This window comes from Bison bison, unplaced genomic scaffold (genome assembly GCF_000754665.1).
Source record: "Bison bison bison isolate TAMUID 2011002044 unplaced genomic scaffold, Bison_UMD1.0 scf7180017864453, whole genome shotgun sequence".
NCBI classification, from domain to species: domain Eukaryota; kingdom Metazoa; phylum Chordata; class Mammalia; order Artiodactyla; family Bovidae; genus Bison; species Bison bison.
In genome coordinates, this window is record NW_011495015.1 from 249,547 (window position 1) to 261,131 (window position 11,585).

The 11,585-nt window shown below is 53.5% G+C and overlaps 1 long non-coding RNA gene across 1 annotated transcript in view; it reads right to left on the reverse strand.

Annotated features, from left to right (window-relative positions):
• Positions 1 to 11,572, reverse strand: part of LOC105002436 — a 109,913-nt gene extending 98,341 nt beyond the window's left edge. The window contains exon 1 of the long non-coding RNA XR_826959.1: positions 11,276 to 11,572. This is a non-coding gene — a long non-coding RNA (uncharacterized LOC105002436). The remainder of the gene's footprint in view (positions 1 to 11,275) is intronic.
• Between the last annotated feature and the right edge of the window lie 13 nt (positions 11,573 to 11,585).

Genomic DNA, 11,585 nt, shown 5'->3' on the forward strand with positions numbered 1-11,585 from the left:
TGGTGACTATGGTGGACCCCCAGTGCCCACCCCTCCCCCACCCCAGGACTGGCTGTCCTGCTGTGTCCTGGCTCTGGCCTGTGCTCCCTGGGTCCTATGCTCGCTGTCCTGGGCCGTGGAGGAAATCTGGACAGGCAGGACACCCAAACGAGGCCTGAGTGAAGTGAGTGATGGACGCACAGCCCTGGGGAGAGGGGTCTCGGTAGCAACCACAAAGCCCTGGGGGTGGAGCTGGACAGTGGGGAGCCCCAGGGGACAGCAGTCATGCCCCCAGGCCGGGCACAGCAGCCCAATCACCAGGCCCGGTTCACTCAGCCACTGGGCTGAAACCAGACTATGTGGAAGGGAGGTGAGTAGCTGGTCAGAGAGCCCTGCATGAGCCCAGGGGAGGGACACATACTGAGCTACTGGTGACAGAGACAAGTGACCAGATTTAGGGCAGATTCTGAAGGCAGAACAAGCCCCTGCGTGGGGAGGGGGAGTCCAGGAGGGCTCCTGGTTGTGCGTCTGAATCACTGTGGGGAGAGAGGGGATAAGGACACGGCTCTAGTCACAGGCTTGGGAAGGACCACTGGTCAGTCAGGCCTGAGTGCCGAGCCAGGGGCAAAGGCCTCCACGTAAATACAGAGCCCATTTCAATCCACGCAACGGAATTCTATGCTTTCCAGGCATGGGTGGGAGGCTCAGTAGTCAGAAACTTTCCCCACTGACTGAAGGTCAGACCCCTCAGACATGGCCAGATCCCCAGGCCATGTCACCAAGCACCCAACCACATCTCATCATGAAGAGGTTGTCAATAAAACCTCACCAGAATCAGTGACAAAGAACCACAGGAAGGAAGCTCAGCTAAGGGGCGCTCAGTAACCCCACCAGCTCGCCAGGCTCTGCTCACTGACCACCTGCCCCTCCTCGCCACAGTCCCCACTCCACCAACAGCAGAGAACATCCCAGCAACACAGAAGACAAGAATTCTGCTCAGCAAGGAGGGGCCATTTCCCCACACTGTCCTTCAGGGTCGGGCCACCCCCAAATGCCACTGACCCTCCAAGACAGTTACTGATCCACAGCCCAAGAGGGCAGAAAGCACTTCCTTTGCACCAAAAGCTCCAAGGGACACCTGGCCCACACTGGCGGTTTAGTGGATGTCCAGGCAGGGACCCTTTGGCCTCTGCCCCCATCACCAGCTCAGGACGCACCTGGACTCGGGGAGAAACAGCACCTCTGGGGCCTGCAAAGGAGAGAGCAGGAAGCCGCAGAGCAAGCCTGACTCTGCTTGCAGTCCAAGAAGGTGAAGGGACAGACACATGGTGGCCACAGAAGAGGAGAACCCGAGGAGGAGAGCTGCCGAGGTCGAGGCGCAGGGGTGGCCAGGCACCGCAAGGGCTGGGGCAGCCTGATGTCATGGCTCAAACACTCCTCTGTTAAAAGGGGAGGCAGACCAGCAGTAACCCACACCCACAGCTGAACACACAGACACCAAGACAGCATCCAAGCCACAAGGGGAAAACCAGCTGGTCTGAAGGACACAGGACAAACAGGGGGACGTCGGCTCCATCGTGACCACCAGGTGACACTCCAGGTGTGCCAGGACCTGCTGTGATTTAAGTGCCACAAAGGGCCGCCAGCACAGCATCCTCTAACAAGGGAGGTGAGAGCACTGTCCCACGTACCTCACCGCACCCACGTCTCTTTCTGACAACCACGGGGAAATGACTATTCAAGCCCTCAAGTTGCCTTGTACTTCTAAATTTGACTAGCATTTGCCCTAACGTCCCAAAATTATGCCTGTCCAGCCAGCAAGCTGCAAAGCCTGGGTTCCTTCAGAAAACCACCCACCGTGAGGCCTGGATGACTGCAGGGCACCTCTCCCCATCAGGTTTTGTACGTTAAAATAAACTGTGATCTGAATCCCATATTCAGCTAACAGCCGCATTAGAAATTAATTACATTTCCACATACATCTCATTAATTGTTCCTTAAAGCCAAGGATCATGAGATTAAACACTGTCTTTGAAGAGCCTGGAAAAGTTCAAGTGTTTTGCAAACAGAAGCCACTATTGTCACCATGTGAAAGTGACAAGCCTAACTCCCTGGTATGAGCTCTTTAGAGGACGAACGTTTAAGCATTTTGTGAAATGTGAACAAGTTCCAAGTCGTACAGCCCTGAGCTGGGGACAGAGCCTCCAGGGCAAAGAACCAGCTGTGAAAACAGGTGGAAGGCAGGTGTCCCCACAGCCCCGTTTTACTATCACTGCTGGCTGATTCGGTTTTCAGCAAAGATGGGCAGAAGCTCCATAAGAGACTCAGTCTGCAGACCTCCAACCAGCACCACGAGGTTAGAACCACCGAACTCTCCACCTCCAACAAGGACCATGCCTCCCGCCTCCGAGTCCCACCTCCACTCACACTTGTCCCCTGAGCCCCCCTCCTCCCTCTACCATGCAGGTCAGTCAGGGATCAACTCCCACTTCCTCCCAGCACCTGTGTCCCCTCCCCAGCAACGCCATCCACCACCAGCCACGTGCACAGACGGGATCTGACCCTTGAAGCGCGACCACCAGGCACACTCTGCGCTAGCAGGACCCGACCCAGGCTTGCTCTGCTAGTGTTTCCCTGTGCCCTTCCCCGCCAGGCGCGGTAGAGCCGGAAACGCAGGAGCCATGCAGTCACTGTGGACCCGCCCTCCTGCCACAGCTGCCCGGACACGTGGTCCCACGGCAAACAGTGGCCCCCGACTGTTCACACAGATCCCGCTGTGAGCAAGAGTGGGCAGCACACACACTGCACAAACGAAGTGACCTATAATCCACACACATGACCATGCGAGCGGAGCCCGTGCTCACAGCGCACGAAGGTCACGCTCAGGTCTGCGCCGTCGGGACTCAGTGCACAGGGTTCCGGGGGCCCAGGACAGAGACCCCTCTCCCTGCCATTCGCCCTGCAAACCACTGTCCGGCCACCTCTCAGCCCAAAGCCAGCCTCTCCCTGAAGTCTCCCCCCGGTTGTCCGTAGCAGACCAAGCGCTCGGACGCCACGGGGCCCACGGAGCAGAGGAGGAGGGAGGCCGCGTGCGGTGGCCAGCGCTCATAGCTGCAAGCCAGCAGCCTCGCCCCCGCGCCCCCGGTACACGCTTCTCCCAGACTAACGGCTCAGACCTGGAGCGTGGTCACAGCGGCCTCTTCTGGTGCCCACACTCAGGCTTCTGGGTCTCCAGTCCCGGGGCAGGAGCCGGGTCCTCACCGCACATGTGTGCGCACGCCCCAAATACTCGGTTCACTGGAAGCAGCCGCGCTTCATCGAGGCTCATCGAGGCTGGACTCTCCCAGCTGGTCTGCGTGAGCTTTATATTTATACCTCGTCTGATCCTCTTCGAACCTAAGAAGCAGGCAGATGGCTGTTTTAGGGAAGGGCGCGGCCGTCAGCAGAGAAAAGCAACCTCCTCACCGCAAAACTTCCCTCCATACTATGCGGTGATGCGTCCACCCGAGCGGCTCCGGCCCACACTGGAGCCCTGGGGCCTCCGCGGAAGCCGGTCCCTCAGGCACATAAGTGAGTCCCGATTCCTAAACTCCAGAAAGTGAGCCAAGTCAAAACAGGAAAAGGGTGAACTTTCAAGCTGCGCGCTCAGCACAAGGGAGTCCATCAAATAACAAAAGCTCCAAGCCACAGAGGGGCCAACTTTGTTTCTACAAAGGCTATCATTTCTCTGGACTAAATTTACTACCTAACTTACACAGTGAAGACTGTGTGTATACACTATTTTTACATTACTCTTCAGATGAAAATAAATAAATAAATTCCAGGACCTCTGGTTTGGAAGTAAAAGACCGGCGCTCATATTTAAATACCAGTAGGATGGAAGCTAAGTTCCGAAGGCATCAGTGTTTATCTTAAGAGCCCAAGTCACAGAAATACAATCGTCCAACCAAGCCACCCAACTATAACCTTAGCCACCTTGAAATCATGCTGAATTCTATCCAGAAAGCCCTCCTTTCTGACTGAGGAGCGGCCAGCCCCGCACACAGGGACCAGCAGCCTGGTCCGCGAACCACTGATGCTAACTCCTCAAGACCCCATATGGCTGCTCCCCCAGCCACCCCCGCCCCCCACGGTCAGAGAGCTGGGTGGCCACCAGCTAGCCCTCTCAGTTCCTGGGGTCCTCTGGCTCACTACATCTCCAAGGCCCCGTCTGCCCCCTTCCCCAGGCCTTGTCCAGGGTGCGTTTGCACCTGGAAAGTGGGGTGTGGCTGCCTGCGTGGCCAGCAGGGTGGGGGTGGGGGGTGCCAAGCAGGCAAGACAACAGCCAAGGGGGCTCCCACAGGCTGCGCCCAGAGTGCCGCGGTCACCCACTTGAGCATCAGCGCCGAAGGGGCCCATGGCCTTTGCTTTCTGCTCACTGGGTTCACCTGCCAGCGCTCCCAAGCATCCACACCTGCCCCACACCACTGCACGAAGGTGCCTGTGACCAAAACAAGCTCGTTGGGGCCCAATTACCCCAAGACGCAGGTGTCATGTCTTGCTCCCTCCAGCTGGTCCCCACGTTTCAACCAGTCAGGCTGCCTTTTGAGGAAAACAAAACAGACTTCAGTTAATTGCTATGTACTGAGATGGTTTCCCTTGTCTGGGGCTTCCAGAGCAGCCGGCACAAACACCCTCTGGAGTCTGCACTCAGGATGGGCTCCAGCTTTGACTGGAAGCAGAAATCTGCAGAAGTGTAGCAAAAGGGGCCACGGCAAAGCCCCCAACCCCACAGAGGACCACCAGGCCAGAGATCTAGCATCAGCCATCAAGTGCAACAGTAAGAAGATGAGAGTTTCATGTTGGCATCCTTGGGGGAGAGGCCAAGGAAGAGTCTGATCTAAGAAAGCGAGGGCTGAGAGCGAATAGGATGACTGAGGTGGGTGTCACTCAGGTCCTCAGGCACCTGCTAATGGAACCGCCCTGGCCTCCTCGCTCCACCCCAGAGTCCACACTGCCCTCCCTGCCCCAGTTAGGGTGAGAGGAGCAGGGAAAGATTAGACACAGTCTTTGGCCATAAAATCCCTAATTTTCTCTTTAAAATGTATTATTAGACTGTTTACTGCCCTTAACCTGTCTGCCTAAGTTTAATTCAAATTTAAAATAGTACAAAAGTCTTATCCCCCTCGTGGGGAGCACCCACTAACATCACTGCATCTGCCCACAGCAAAGCCCTGGTGACAGCAAACTCTCTTCACCTGTGGGTCACCGGATGCTACACTGAAGGAGGGATGGAGAATTTAAACATACAATTTCATTGCCAAACTTGCAAAGATTTTTTTTTATAATATTCAGCACTGGCAAGACTGCAGTCACCCATGTCTGTGTGTAGTGCACCATCCTTTCTGGGGGCCCCTCTGAAAGTTCTCACACCCACCGACTCCTCCTTGAGGAATCTGTCCAGAGGATGTAACCGGAATGTAAACGGAATGTCTGGTGCAGAATTATTTATAATAGGGAAAACTGCCAGCAGACTCAGTGTCCCAGAACAGGCTTAAGAAAATAACAATATAACCACAGGGTGGAATTTAATACTCATCAGCAGTGGTATTTTTGGAGAATATTTAAATTACATGAAAATATATTCAAGATGGAATGTTAAAGTTTATAAAAAGTATGTAAGTTTGAAGCATGATTTTATAATCAATAAATAAGCCTGGAAAGAATCTACAAAACTGTTAATAGAGGTCATCTCTAAAGTGGAATTATAGGTAATTTTAGTCATTTTTATTTTCTTCTTGTTTTTTTAAATCAGGGGGGAAAAAAAAAGGATTTCAGAGACTAGGTCTGTGACGCTGATTTCAGTCGGGCCTGAAAGAATCTCTGGAATAAAAAGTCAGGTTCAAACAGAGTGTGGAGTCTGGTCTAGGGCCCTTGAGCCCCCACCACCTGACAGGAGGAATAGACAGGAACTCCTCCAGATAGGCGTGGCCTCCACCACAAATGGATGCCCATCCACCCCCATTGCAGGGACCTCACTAGACTGAGGCCCAACAGTGCCCACAGCCTGCTGTGGGCACCACAGTACCTTCGTGGGGAACAATACCACCCAGCCACTAGGGGGTATGAAAGGTCTAGAAAGGTCTAGTCCTGCCTGCAGCCTCGGAAGTCTACCAAGGGCTGGGGGTCATCCTGCAGGCTCCGGACATCCGCACCTCCTGGGGCCTCACTTCAGGCCCCATAAGCTCAAACACTTTGGTCTATCCAGGATGGACACAAGAACTGCATGCAGACACATGTGGTTGATTAACCCAACCCCGCACAAGGCACGACAGAGAATCTGAGAGCTGTGATTATCTTTTCGCTTCACCCCACGTTTGGGGACTAGCTGAGTTCTGCTGCACAGGTAGGGCCTGGGCCACCTCAGCCCAGCCCAAAGGCTTTGGGGGCCAGGAAAATAGGACCGGCCCCCAACAAACCCAGCCAGATAACATCAGCGAGGCAGTCCCATGGAGCCCCGCCCAATCCCAACTCTCAAAGCTGAGGCTGTGACCACAGGCAGGACAGGCACAGGAGCTGGGGTTACAAATGAGGGGTGGGGAGGGACTTCCCCATTGGTCCAGTAGCTAGGACTCCACACTCCAATGCAATCGATCAGGGAACCAGATCCCACCTGCCGCAACTAAGACCTGGTGCAGCCAAATAAATAAATATTTTTTAAAAAAAGAAGAGTGAGGCCGGGAGGAGAGGCGTGAGTTGGATCCATGGAGGAAGGCAGGCAGGAAGGAGGAGCGCTGGGCCCTGCGCTGGGCCACAGAGAGATTTGGTCCTGCTCCATTCCGACTGCTGAGAACGGTCCCCAAAGAAGGCACAGCATTTCTTCATGCCAGCATCTCAGGCTTCTTGCTGTCTGTGTGCCTGTGGGGGAGTTGACGGGTGGCAGTGCCCACATCCTAGGGCTGCTAAGGGATGAAATCAGCTAACAAGAGCTCTCAGAACACTAAGGATGGCCTGGCACCAAGGCGCTGCTACCTCCCCCACCACTTTGACCCCTGGCCACAGGAGCCCTTCCAAGCACAGCCTGGCCTCCCACCTTCAGAACAGGGGATTTCACTCTGGAAATTCCCTCTCAACTCTGTGCGGAGGCTGCTGGCCCCAAGGCCACTGACTGGCCACCAGGGGTCCAGCCACTCCTGGGGAACCAAGGAAGCAGCACTGGGAGCCTGCACTCTGCAATCCCAGGGGCAGGGCCACACCCCACCATATGGATGGAAGGATATGGGTGGGGAGATTAGACAGAGCAGCCTTCCTTTGAAGAGAAAGTCTGGGTCCACTTAGGGACCGTGTGGCTCACACACACCCAGTTCTCGGCCAGGCCAGGCCTTGGATCCTGTCTGCACAGAGGTCCTGCAAGTCCTCTGGCAGAGCCCCCACTTAGGAGCTAACTTTGTAATATGAGCAGTGTCCCCACCAACAACTAGAGCAAGTCCATTAAGTTCATTACACCTGTCACGCTGCCAGCTGACTCTCCACATGCCAGGGATGAAAGTACACTGTGCCCAAGGAGTGCCACCAGCCCCCTCCCCGGGGCAGCTGGCACCCTTATCTCAGGCAACCGATTCTCAACGTCTGCAGCTTCAGAAACAACGCAGCCGTAAACTTGGCTTCGAGACACCTGAGGACCTGAGGGGCTAAGAACACAGTTCAGTGCCATCAAAAGCTGGACCCTGGGAGGAAGATGAGGAACCATGTCCCCTGATGCGAAGGAGAGTCGTGCGGGCCGGAGGCGCCCGCGAGGCAAAGCGTCACCGTGTCAGAAAAAATACAGAGCTGCTCCCTGGATCCTGTCGCCCTGCAGCCCTGCCGAAAATAAAATCAAGAGACACACCCTTCTTGCTTCCAAAGCGAGTCGAAGAATTCCAGGCAGCGGGCGGAGGCTGTTCACGCACCCCCACGCACCCCACGCACTGCACAGCCTGCAGGCTGCCGGGTGCCCGGCCCCACCCACCGCTCGCAGACAGCGGTAATTTCTTTTTCCCTGTCATGTAACGTTAGCAATCTGTCTGGAGCTTGGCAAGCACCAACTTGCACTGACATATAAACTGTCTGACAAACTTTAAGTTTCATAAACGCTTCGCTTTTCCAGGAGACAATAAAGCATCATTTTAAAAAAAAAGTTGTCATCTCCTTTTCTGTTCCTTTTCTCTCTTCCTCTTCCAAAATAAAGGCTGGGTTTTGCGGGTAGGAAGAAGAATGAGAAAACAGAAAGCCAACCACAAAAGAACTCCCGCAAACAGAAAGGATCCCTCACCAGGATCCTTAACCTTGAAAGTCTCCACACTTTTCCAATGCCAAGTGAATGAGTAGATAAATGAATAGGGGAGGGGCGGCACCACGGCTGTGGGTCCTGACGGGTGCAGAACAAAATCTGCAAAACAAAAGTACGGTCATTAAAAATGAATAAAGGGTGTGGACAGCAGCCCCCACCCGCTTCTGCTCTTGGGGATCTGAGCCAGACACTCCGCGTCCTCATTAAGTGGTATCTGGCAGGCTGCCGGGTTTTAGTGGGTTCTGGGAATGCCAATATATTAACCAGAGGACTCTTTGCAAACCCTTTAGAGTTTTTATTCTAGAAAAGTCAACCACTTGGCACAAAACAGCCTTATTTTTGTCCGGGAAAGCTCTCTGCTGCCAATCAAGGGAGAAATTATAGCTGTGTTCTTCGTAATTTCCAAGACTTATCTGGAAAACAAGCTTGGGGGAAAGAAAAGTCCTTACAAAAACAGCTTAAAAGGCCAAAGTACCATTTTTAGTGGAAATTCAAAGGAAAGCAATCCATACTCAAATCACATGGATAGGACACAACACAAGCATTATTTTCACATCCTCCTATGGTAGCGAGAAAAACAGTATTACTTTGAATTACAAACCCAATTATTTCTACAGCAATTAATACAGGTGCTCACTTGTGTCCCCTACTTGCCTAAAAATGAAACTAATAATGTCACCAAAATTTCCCTAAGATGTGACAAGTCTCGTGGCCTAAAGTTTCAGACGGAGGCAGAAGCTATACATTGCTATTAAAAACTGAAGCTTCACCTTCCTTCACACCCAGGGTACAAGGTCACGGTATAACTCCAGACTAACACATACCATGAAGGCAGAAAGTCACTCTGACATCAGAAGACTGGCTTTCCGGAGAATGTCCTGAGACCCCTAAAAGTAGGGAGTGGAAGCAAGAAGAGAGGGCCACTGGGGGGCACTCCACACCATTCTGCACTGCTCACCATAATCCATATGAAGTACATCAAATGTTTCTAAAAATTTTGCAGGTTAACATGGAAAGATCATTTCATTTCTTTCTTCTGTATTAACTCTCACCTCAAAGAACAGATACCTCACAGAAACATCATAAGCCCAGACTCAGAAGAAAGATGAAAATAAACTTGCAAGGGCCACCAGGAAGACTCAACCAGTCATGGGTGCCACTGACAATGCCCACGCCCTGAGTACCTCCTGCCCAGACCATGAGGGTGACTGCACAGGGATCCAGACAAGCTCAGGGGTCTCTGCTGGACCACAGGCCAGGAACCACAGTGCCCAAGATGCTAACTCACTGTCACTTCCCTAGGCTCCCCTGTCTGGCTGGGAGGTACCCCTCCAGCAGCCCCAAGGAACAGTCGATCTCATCCCACGAGCCACTGGTCACTCTGCCAGGCCACTAAGTCAACCATGACTGCAGCCCAGGACTGTAAACACCTCTGCAGGCGGGTGGATACTGCTCTCAGTGCCAGGCAAGAAAACTATTCTTAGAGCACTGTCAGCAGTCCGGGGGAGTTGGGGAGGGTAACAAAATTTGTCTGTGTATGTATATACTCTGGCAAGTGGGGGCGGAGACTCTGACTTTCAAATGATAGGCCACCAAATTGGCACAAAATCCTTTAGTAAGCAGGTGCCCCAGGCCAGGTTCCTCTGCAAGACTGTGGTCATGCAAACAGCCCCAGAGAGGACAGCCCTAAAAGCCCTAAAAGCCTGCTGGGGACAGTTTTCTCCATCGTAAATACAAGCCTCCACCAACTAGAAGACTCCACCAACAGCCAAGACTCTTTCCGGGTAACAGCAAAATATGAAGATATTGGGGGCAGTGGTGGGGGGTGGCTTTTAAAACAAGGGAAGAAGGCAGCTCCATGTCTGCAGCAGCAAATCCCTCACTGGCATTTACAGTCTCAGCCCTATTTCCTAACAATGTGTTCAATGTCAATAGCAAAGGGAAGCTCTTAAAAGAATTAAGCTCTAAAAGATCATGAGGAATATACCCCGTGTTTCAAAAAGCACTTCTTTGCAAGGACCATTAAAGGGCACCCATCCAAGGGTTGACAGGAAACCAAATATTATAATTCAGTACATGTACATGGATAAGATCCACTCCTGAGTTCATCGAATAACTCAAATTTGACATTACGACCCTTCACTGAACATAAAGAACATGTTCCAAGATTACTGTGCAGACTCCAAGGGCATCATGTGCAGAGGACACAGCACACACAGTATAAGCCCTGGAAAGACTAAACCCTCCTATGAAGATGCAGACCTGACTGGACACCCTGGCAGTTTCTCTGTGCAGGGTTCTGGTGACCCGGGCCACTCCAGGGGACCCGGACTGGAGATCACCCTTAGGGTCAGCCCAACAGGCAGAAGGGCCATTTTCAAAGGAATCTTCCTTTTAAAGGAAGAGATGCACCAATCTTGAGGGCAGCCACCTCCACGGCAAGAAGCCTACTAACACCAGCTCCAGGACCAACTCTGTGCAGCTCACTTCCCTCATCCCACAACACCCACACACAGTAGGGCATCCAAAAATACTCATCACAGTCATAACCCACATTTAGAACGCAGCACCGAACTACAAGCCAGGGGTCCAGAGATGTGAAGCTACCAAAGTAATAAGAGAAAAAGAGAAGAAAATAGATGGGACACAGAGAAAGAGAAATAAGCAAATCAAAAATATCCAATTTCAGCTAATTAAAAGAATCTACGGGGAAAACAAAACTTAAGCTACTGAATCCACCGCATTCACGGACACTCCTGCGCCTGGTTGAGTTTCCTGTGCAAAAACCCGCCTGGGTTCACTCGGCAAGGGGCCCCGAACCCCTACCTTCTCCAGGTGCCCCCCACCTGTCGCGGTCCTCGTTGTCTTCCTAAACCCCTCGCCCCCCGCCTCATCGGAAGCCTCTTCCTTTTCCAATTAGGAAAAAAGTTTAAAACCAAGCTGATGCTCTGGGGGTCAGCACGGCAAGCGGCCCAGCACCCAGCTTACCCGGCGCGCCCAGCCCCCGGGCAGCGGGCGAGGTCCCGGGAAGCGTCCCGCGCGCTGTGCCCCGCAGACCGCACGACAAAGCGGGACGGCCGGGCTGGGTGCTGCTCGTCGCTTCCTGTTTATTCCGCCGCGAGGGGTCACAGAAATCCTGCCCACGCCCGCTTCCTGCGGGCTCGGGGCACAGCCTAAGGGCCAGCGGCGCCCGGACCAGCGGGAGCCCCTGCAGCCCGCGCCCAGCGCAGCGCGCTCAACACCCGGAAGCGCAGGGTCCAGGGTCCTCCCGCCCCGCAAACTCGGGCAGGTTGTGCGG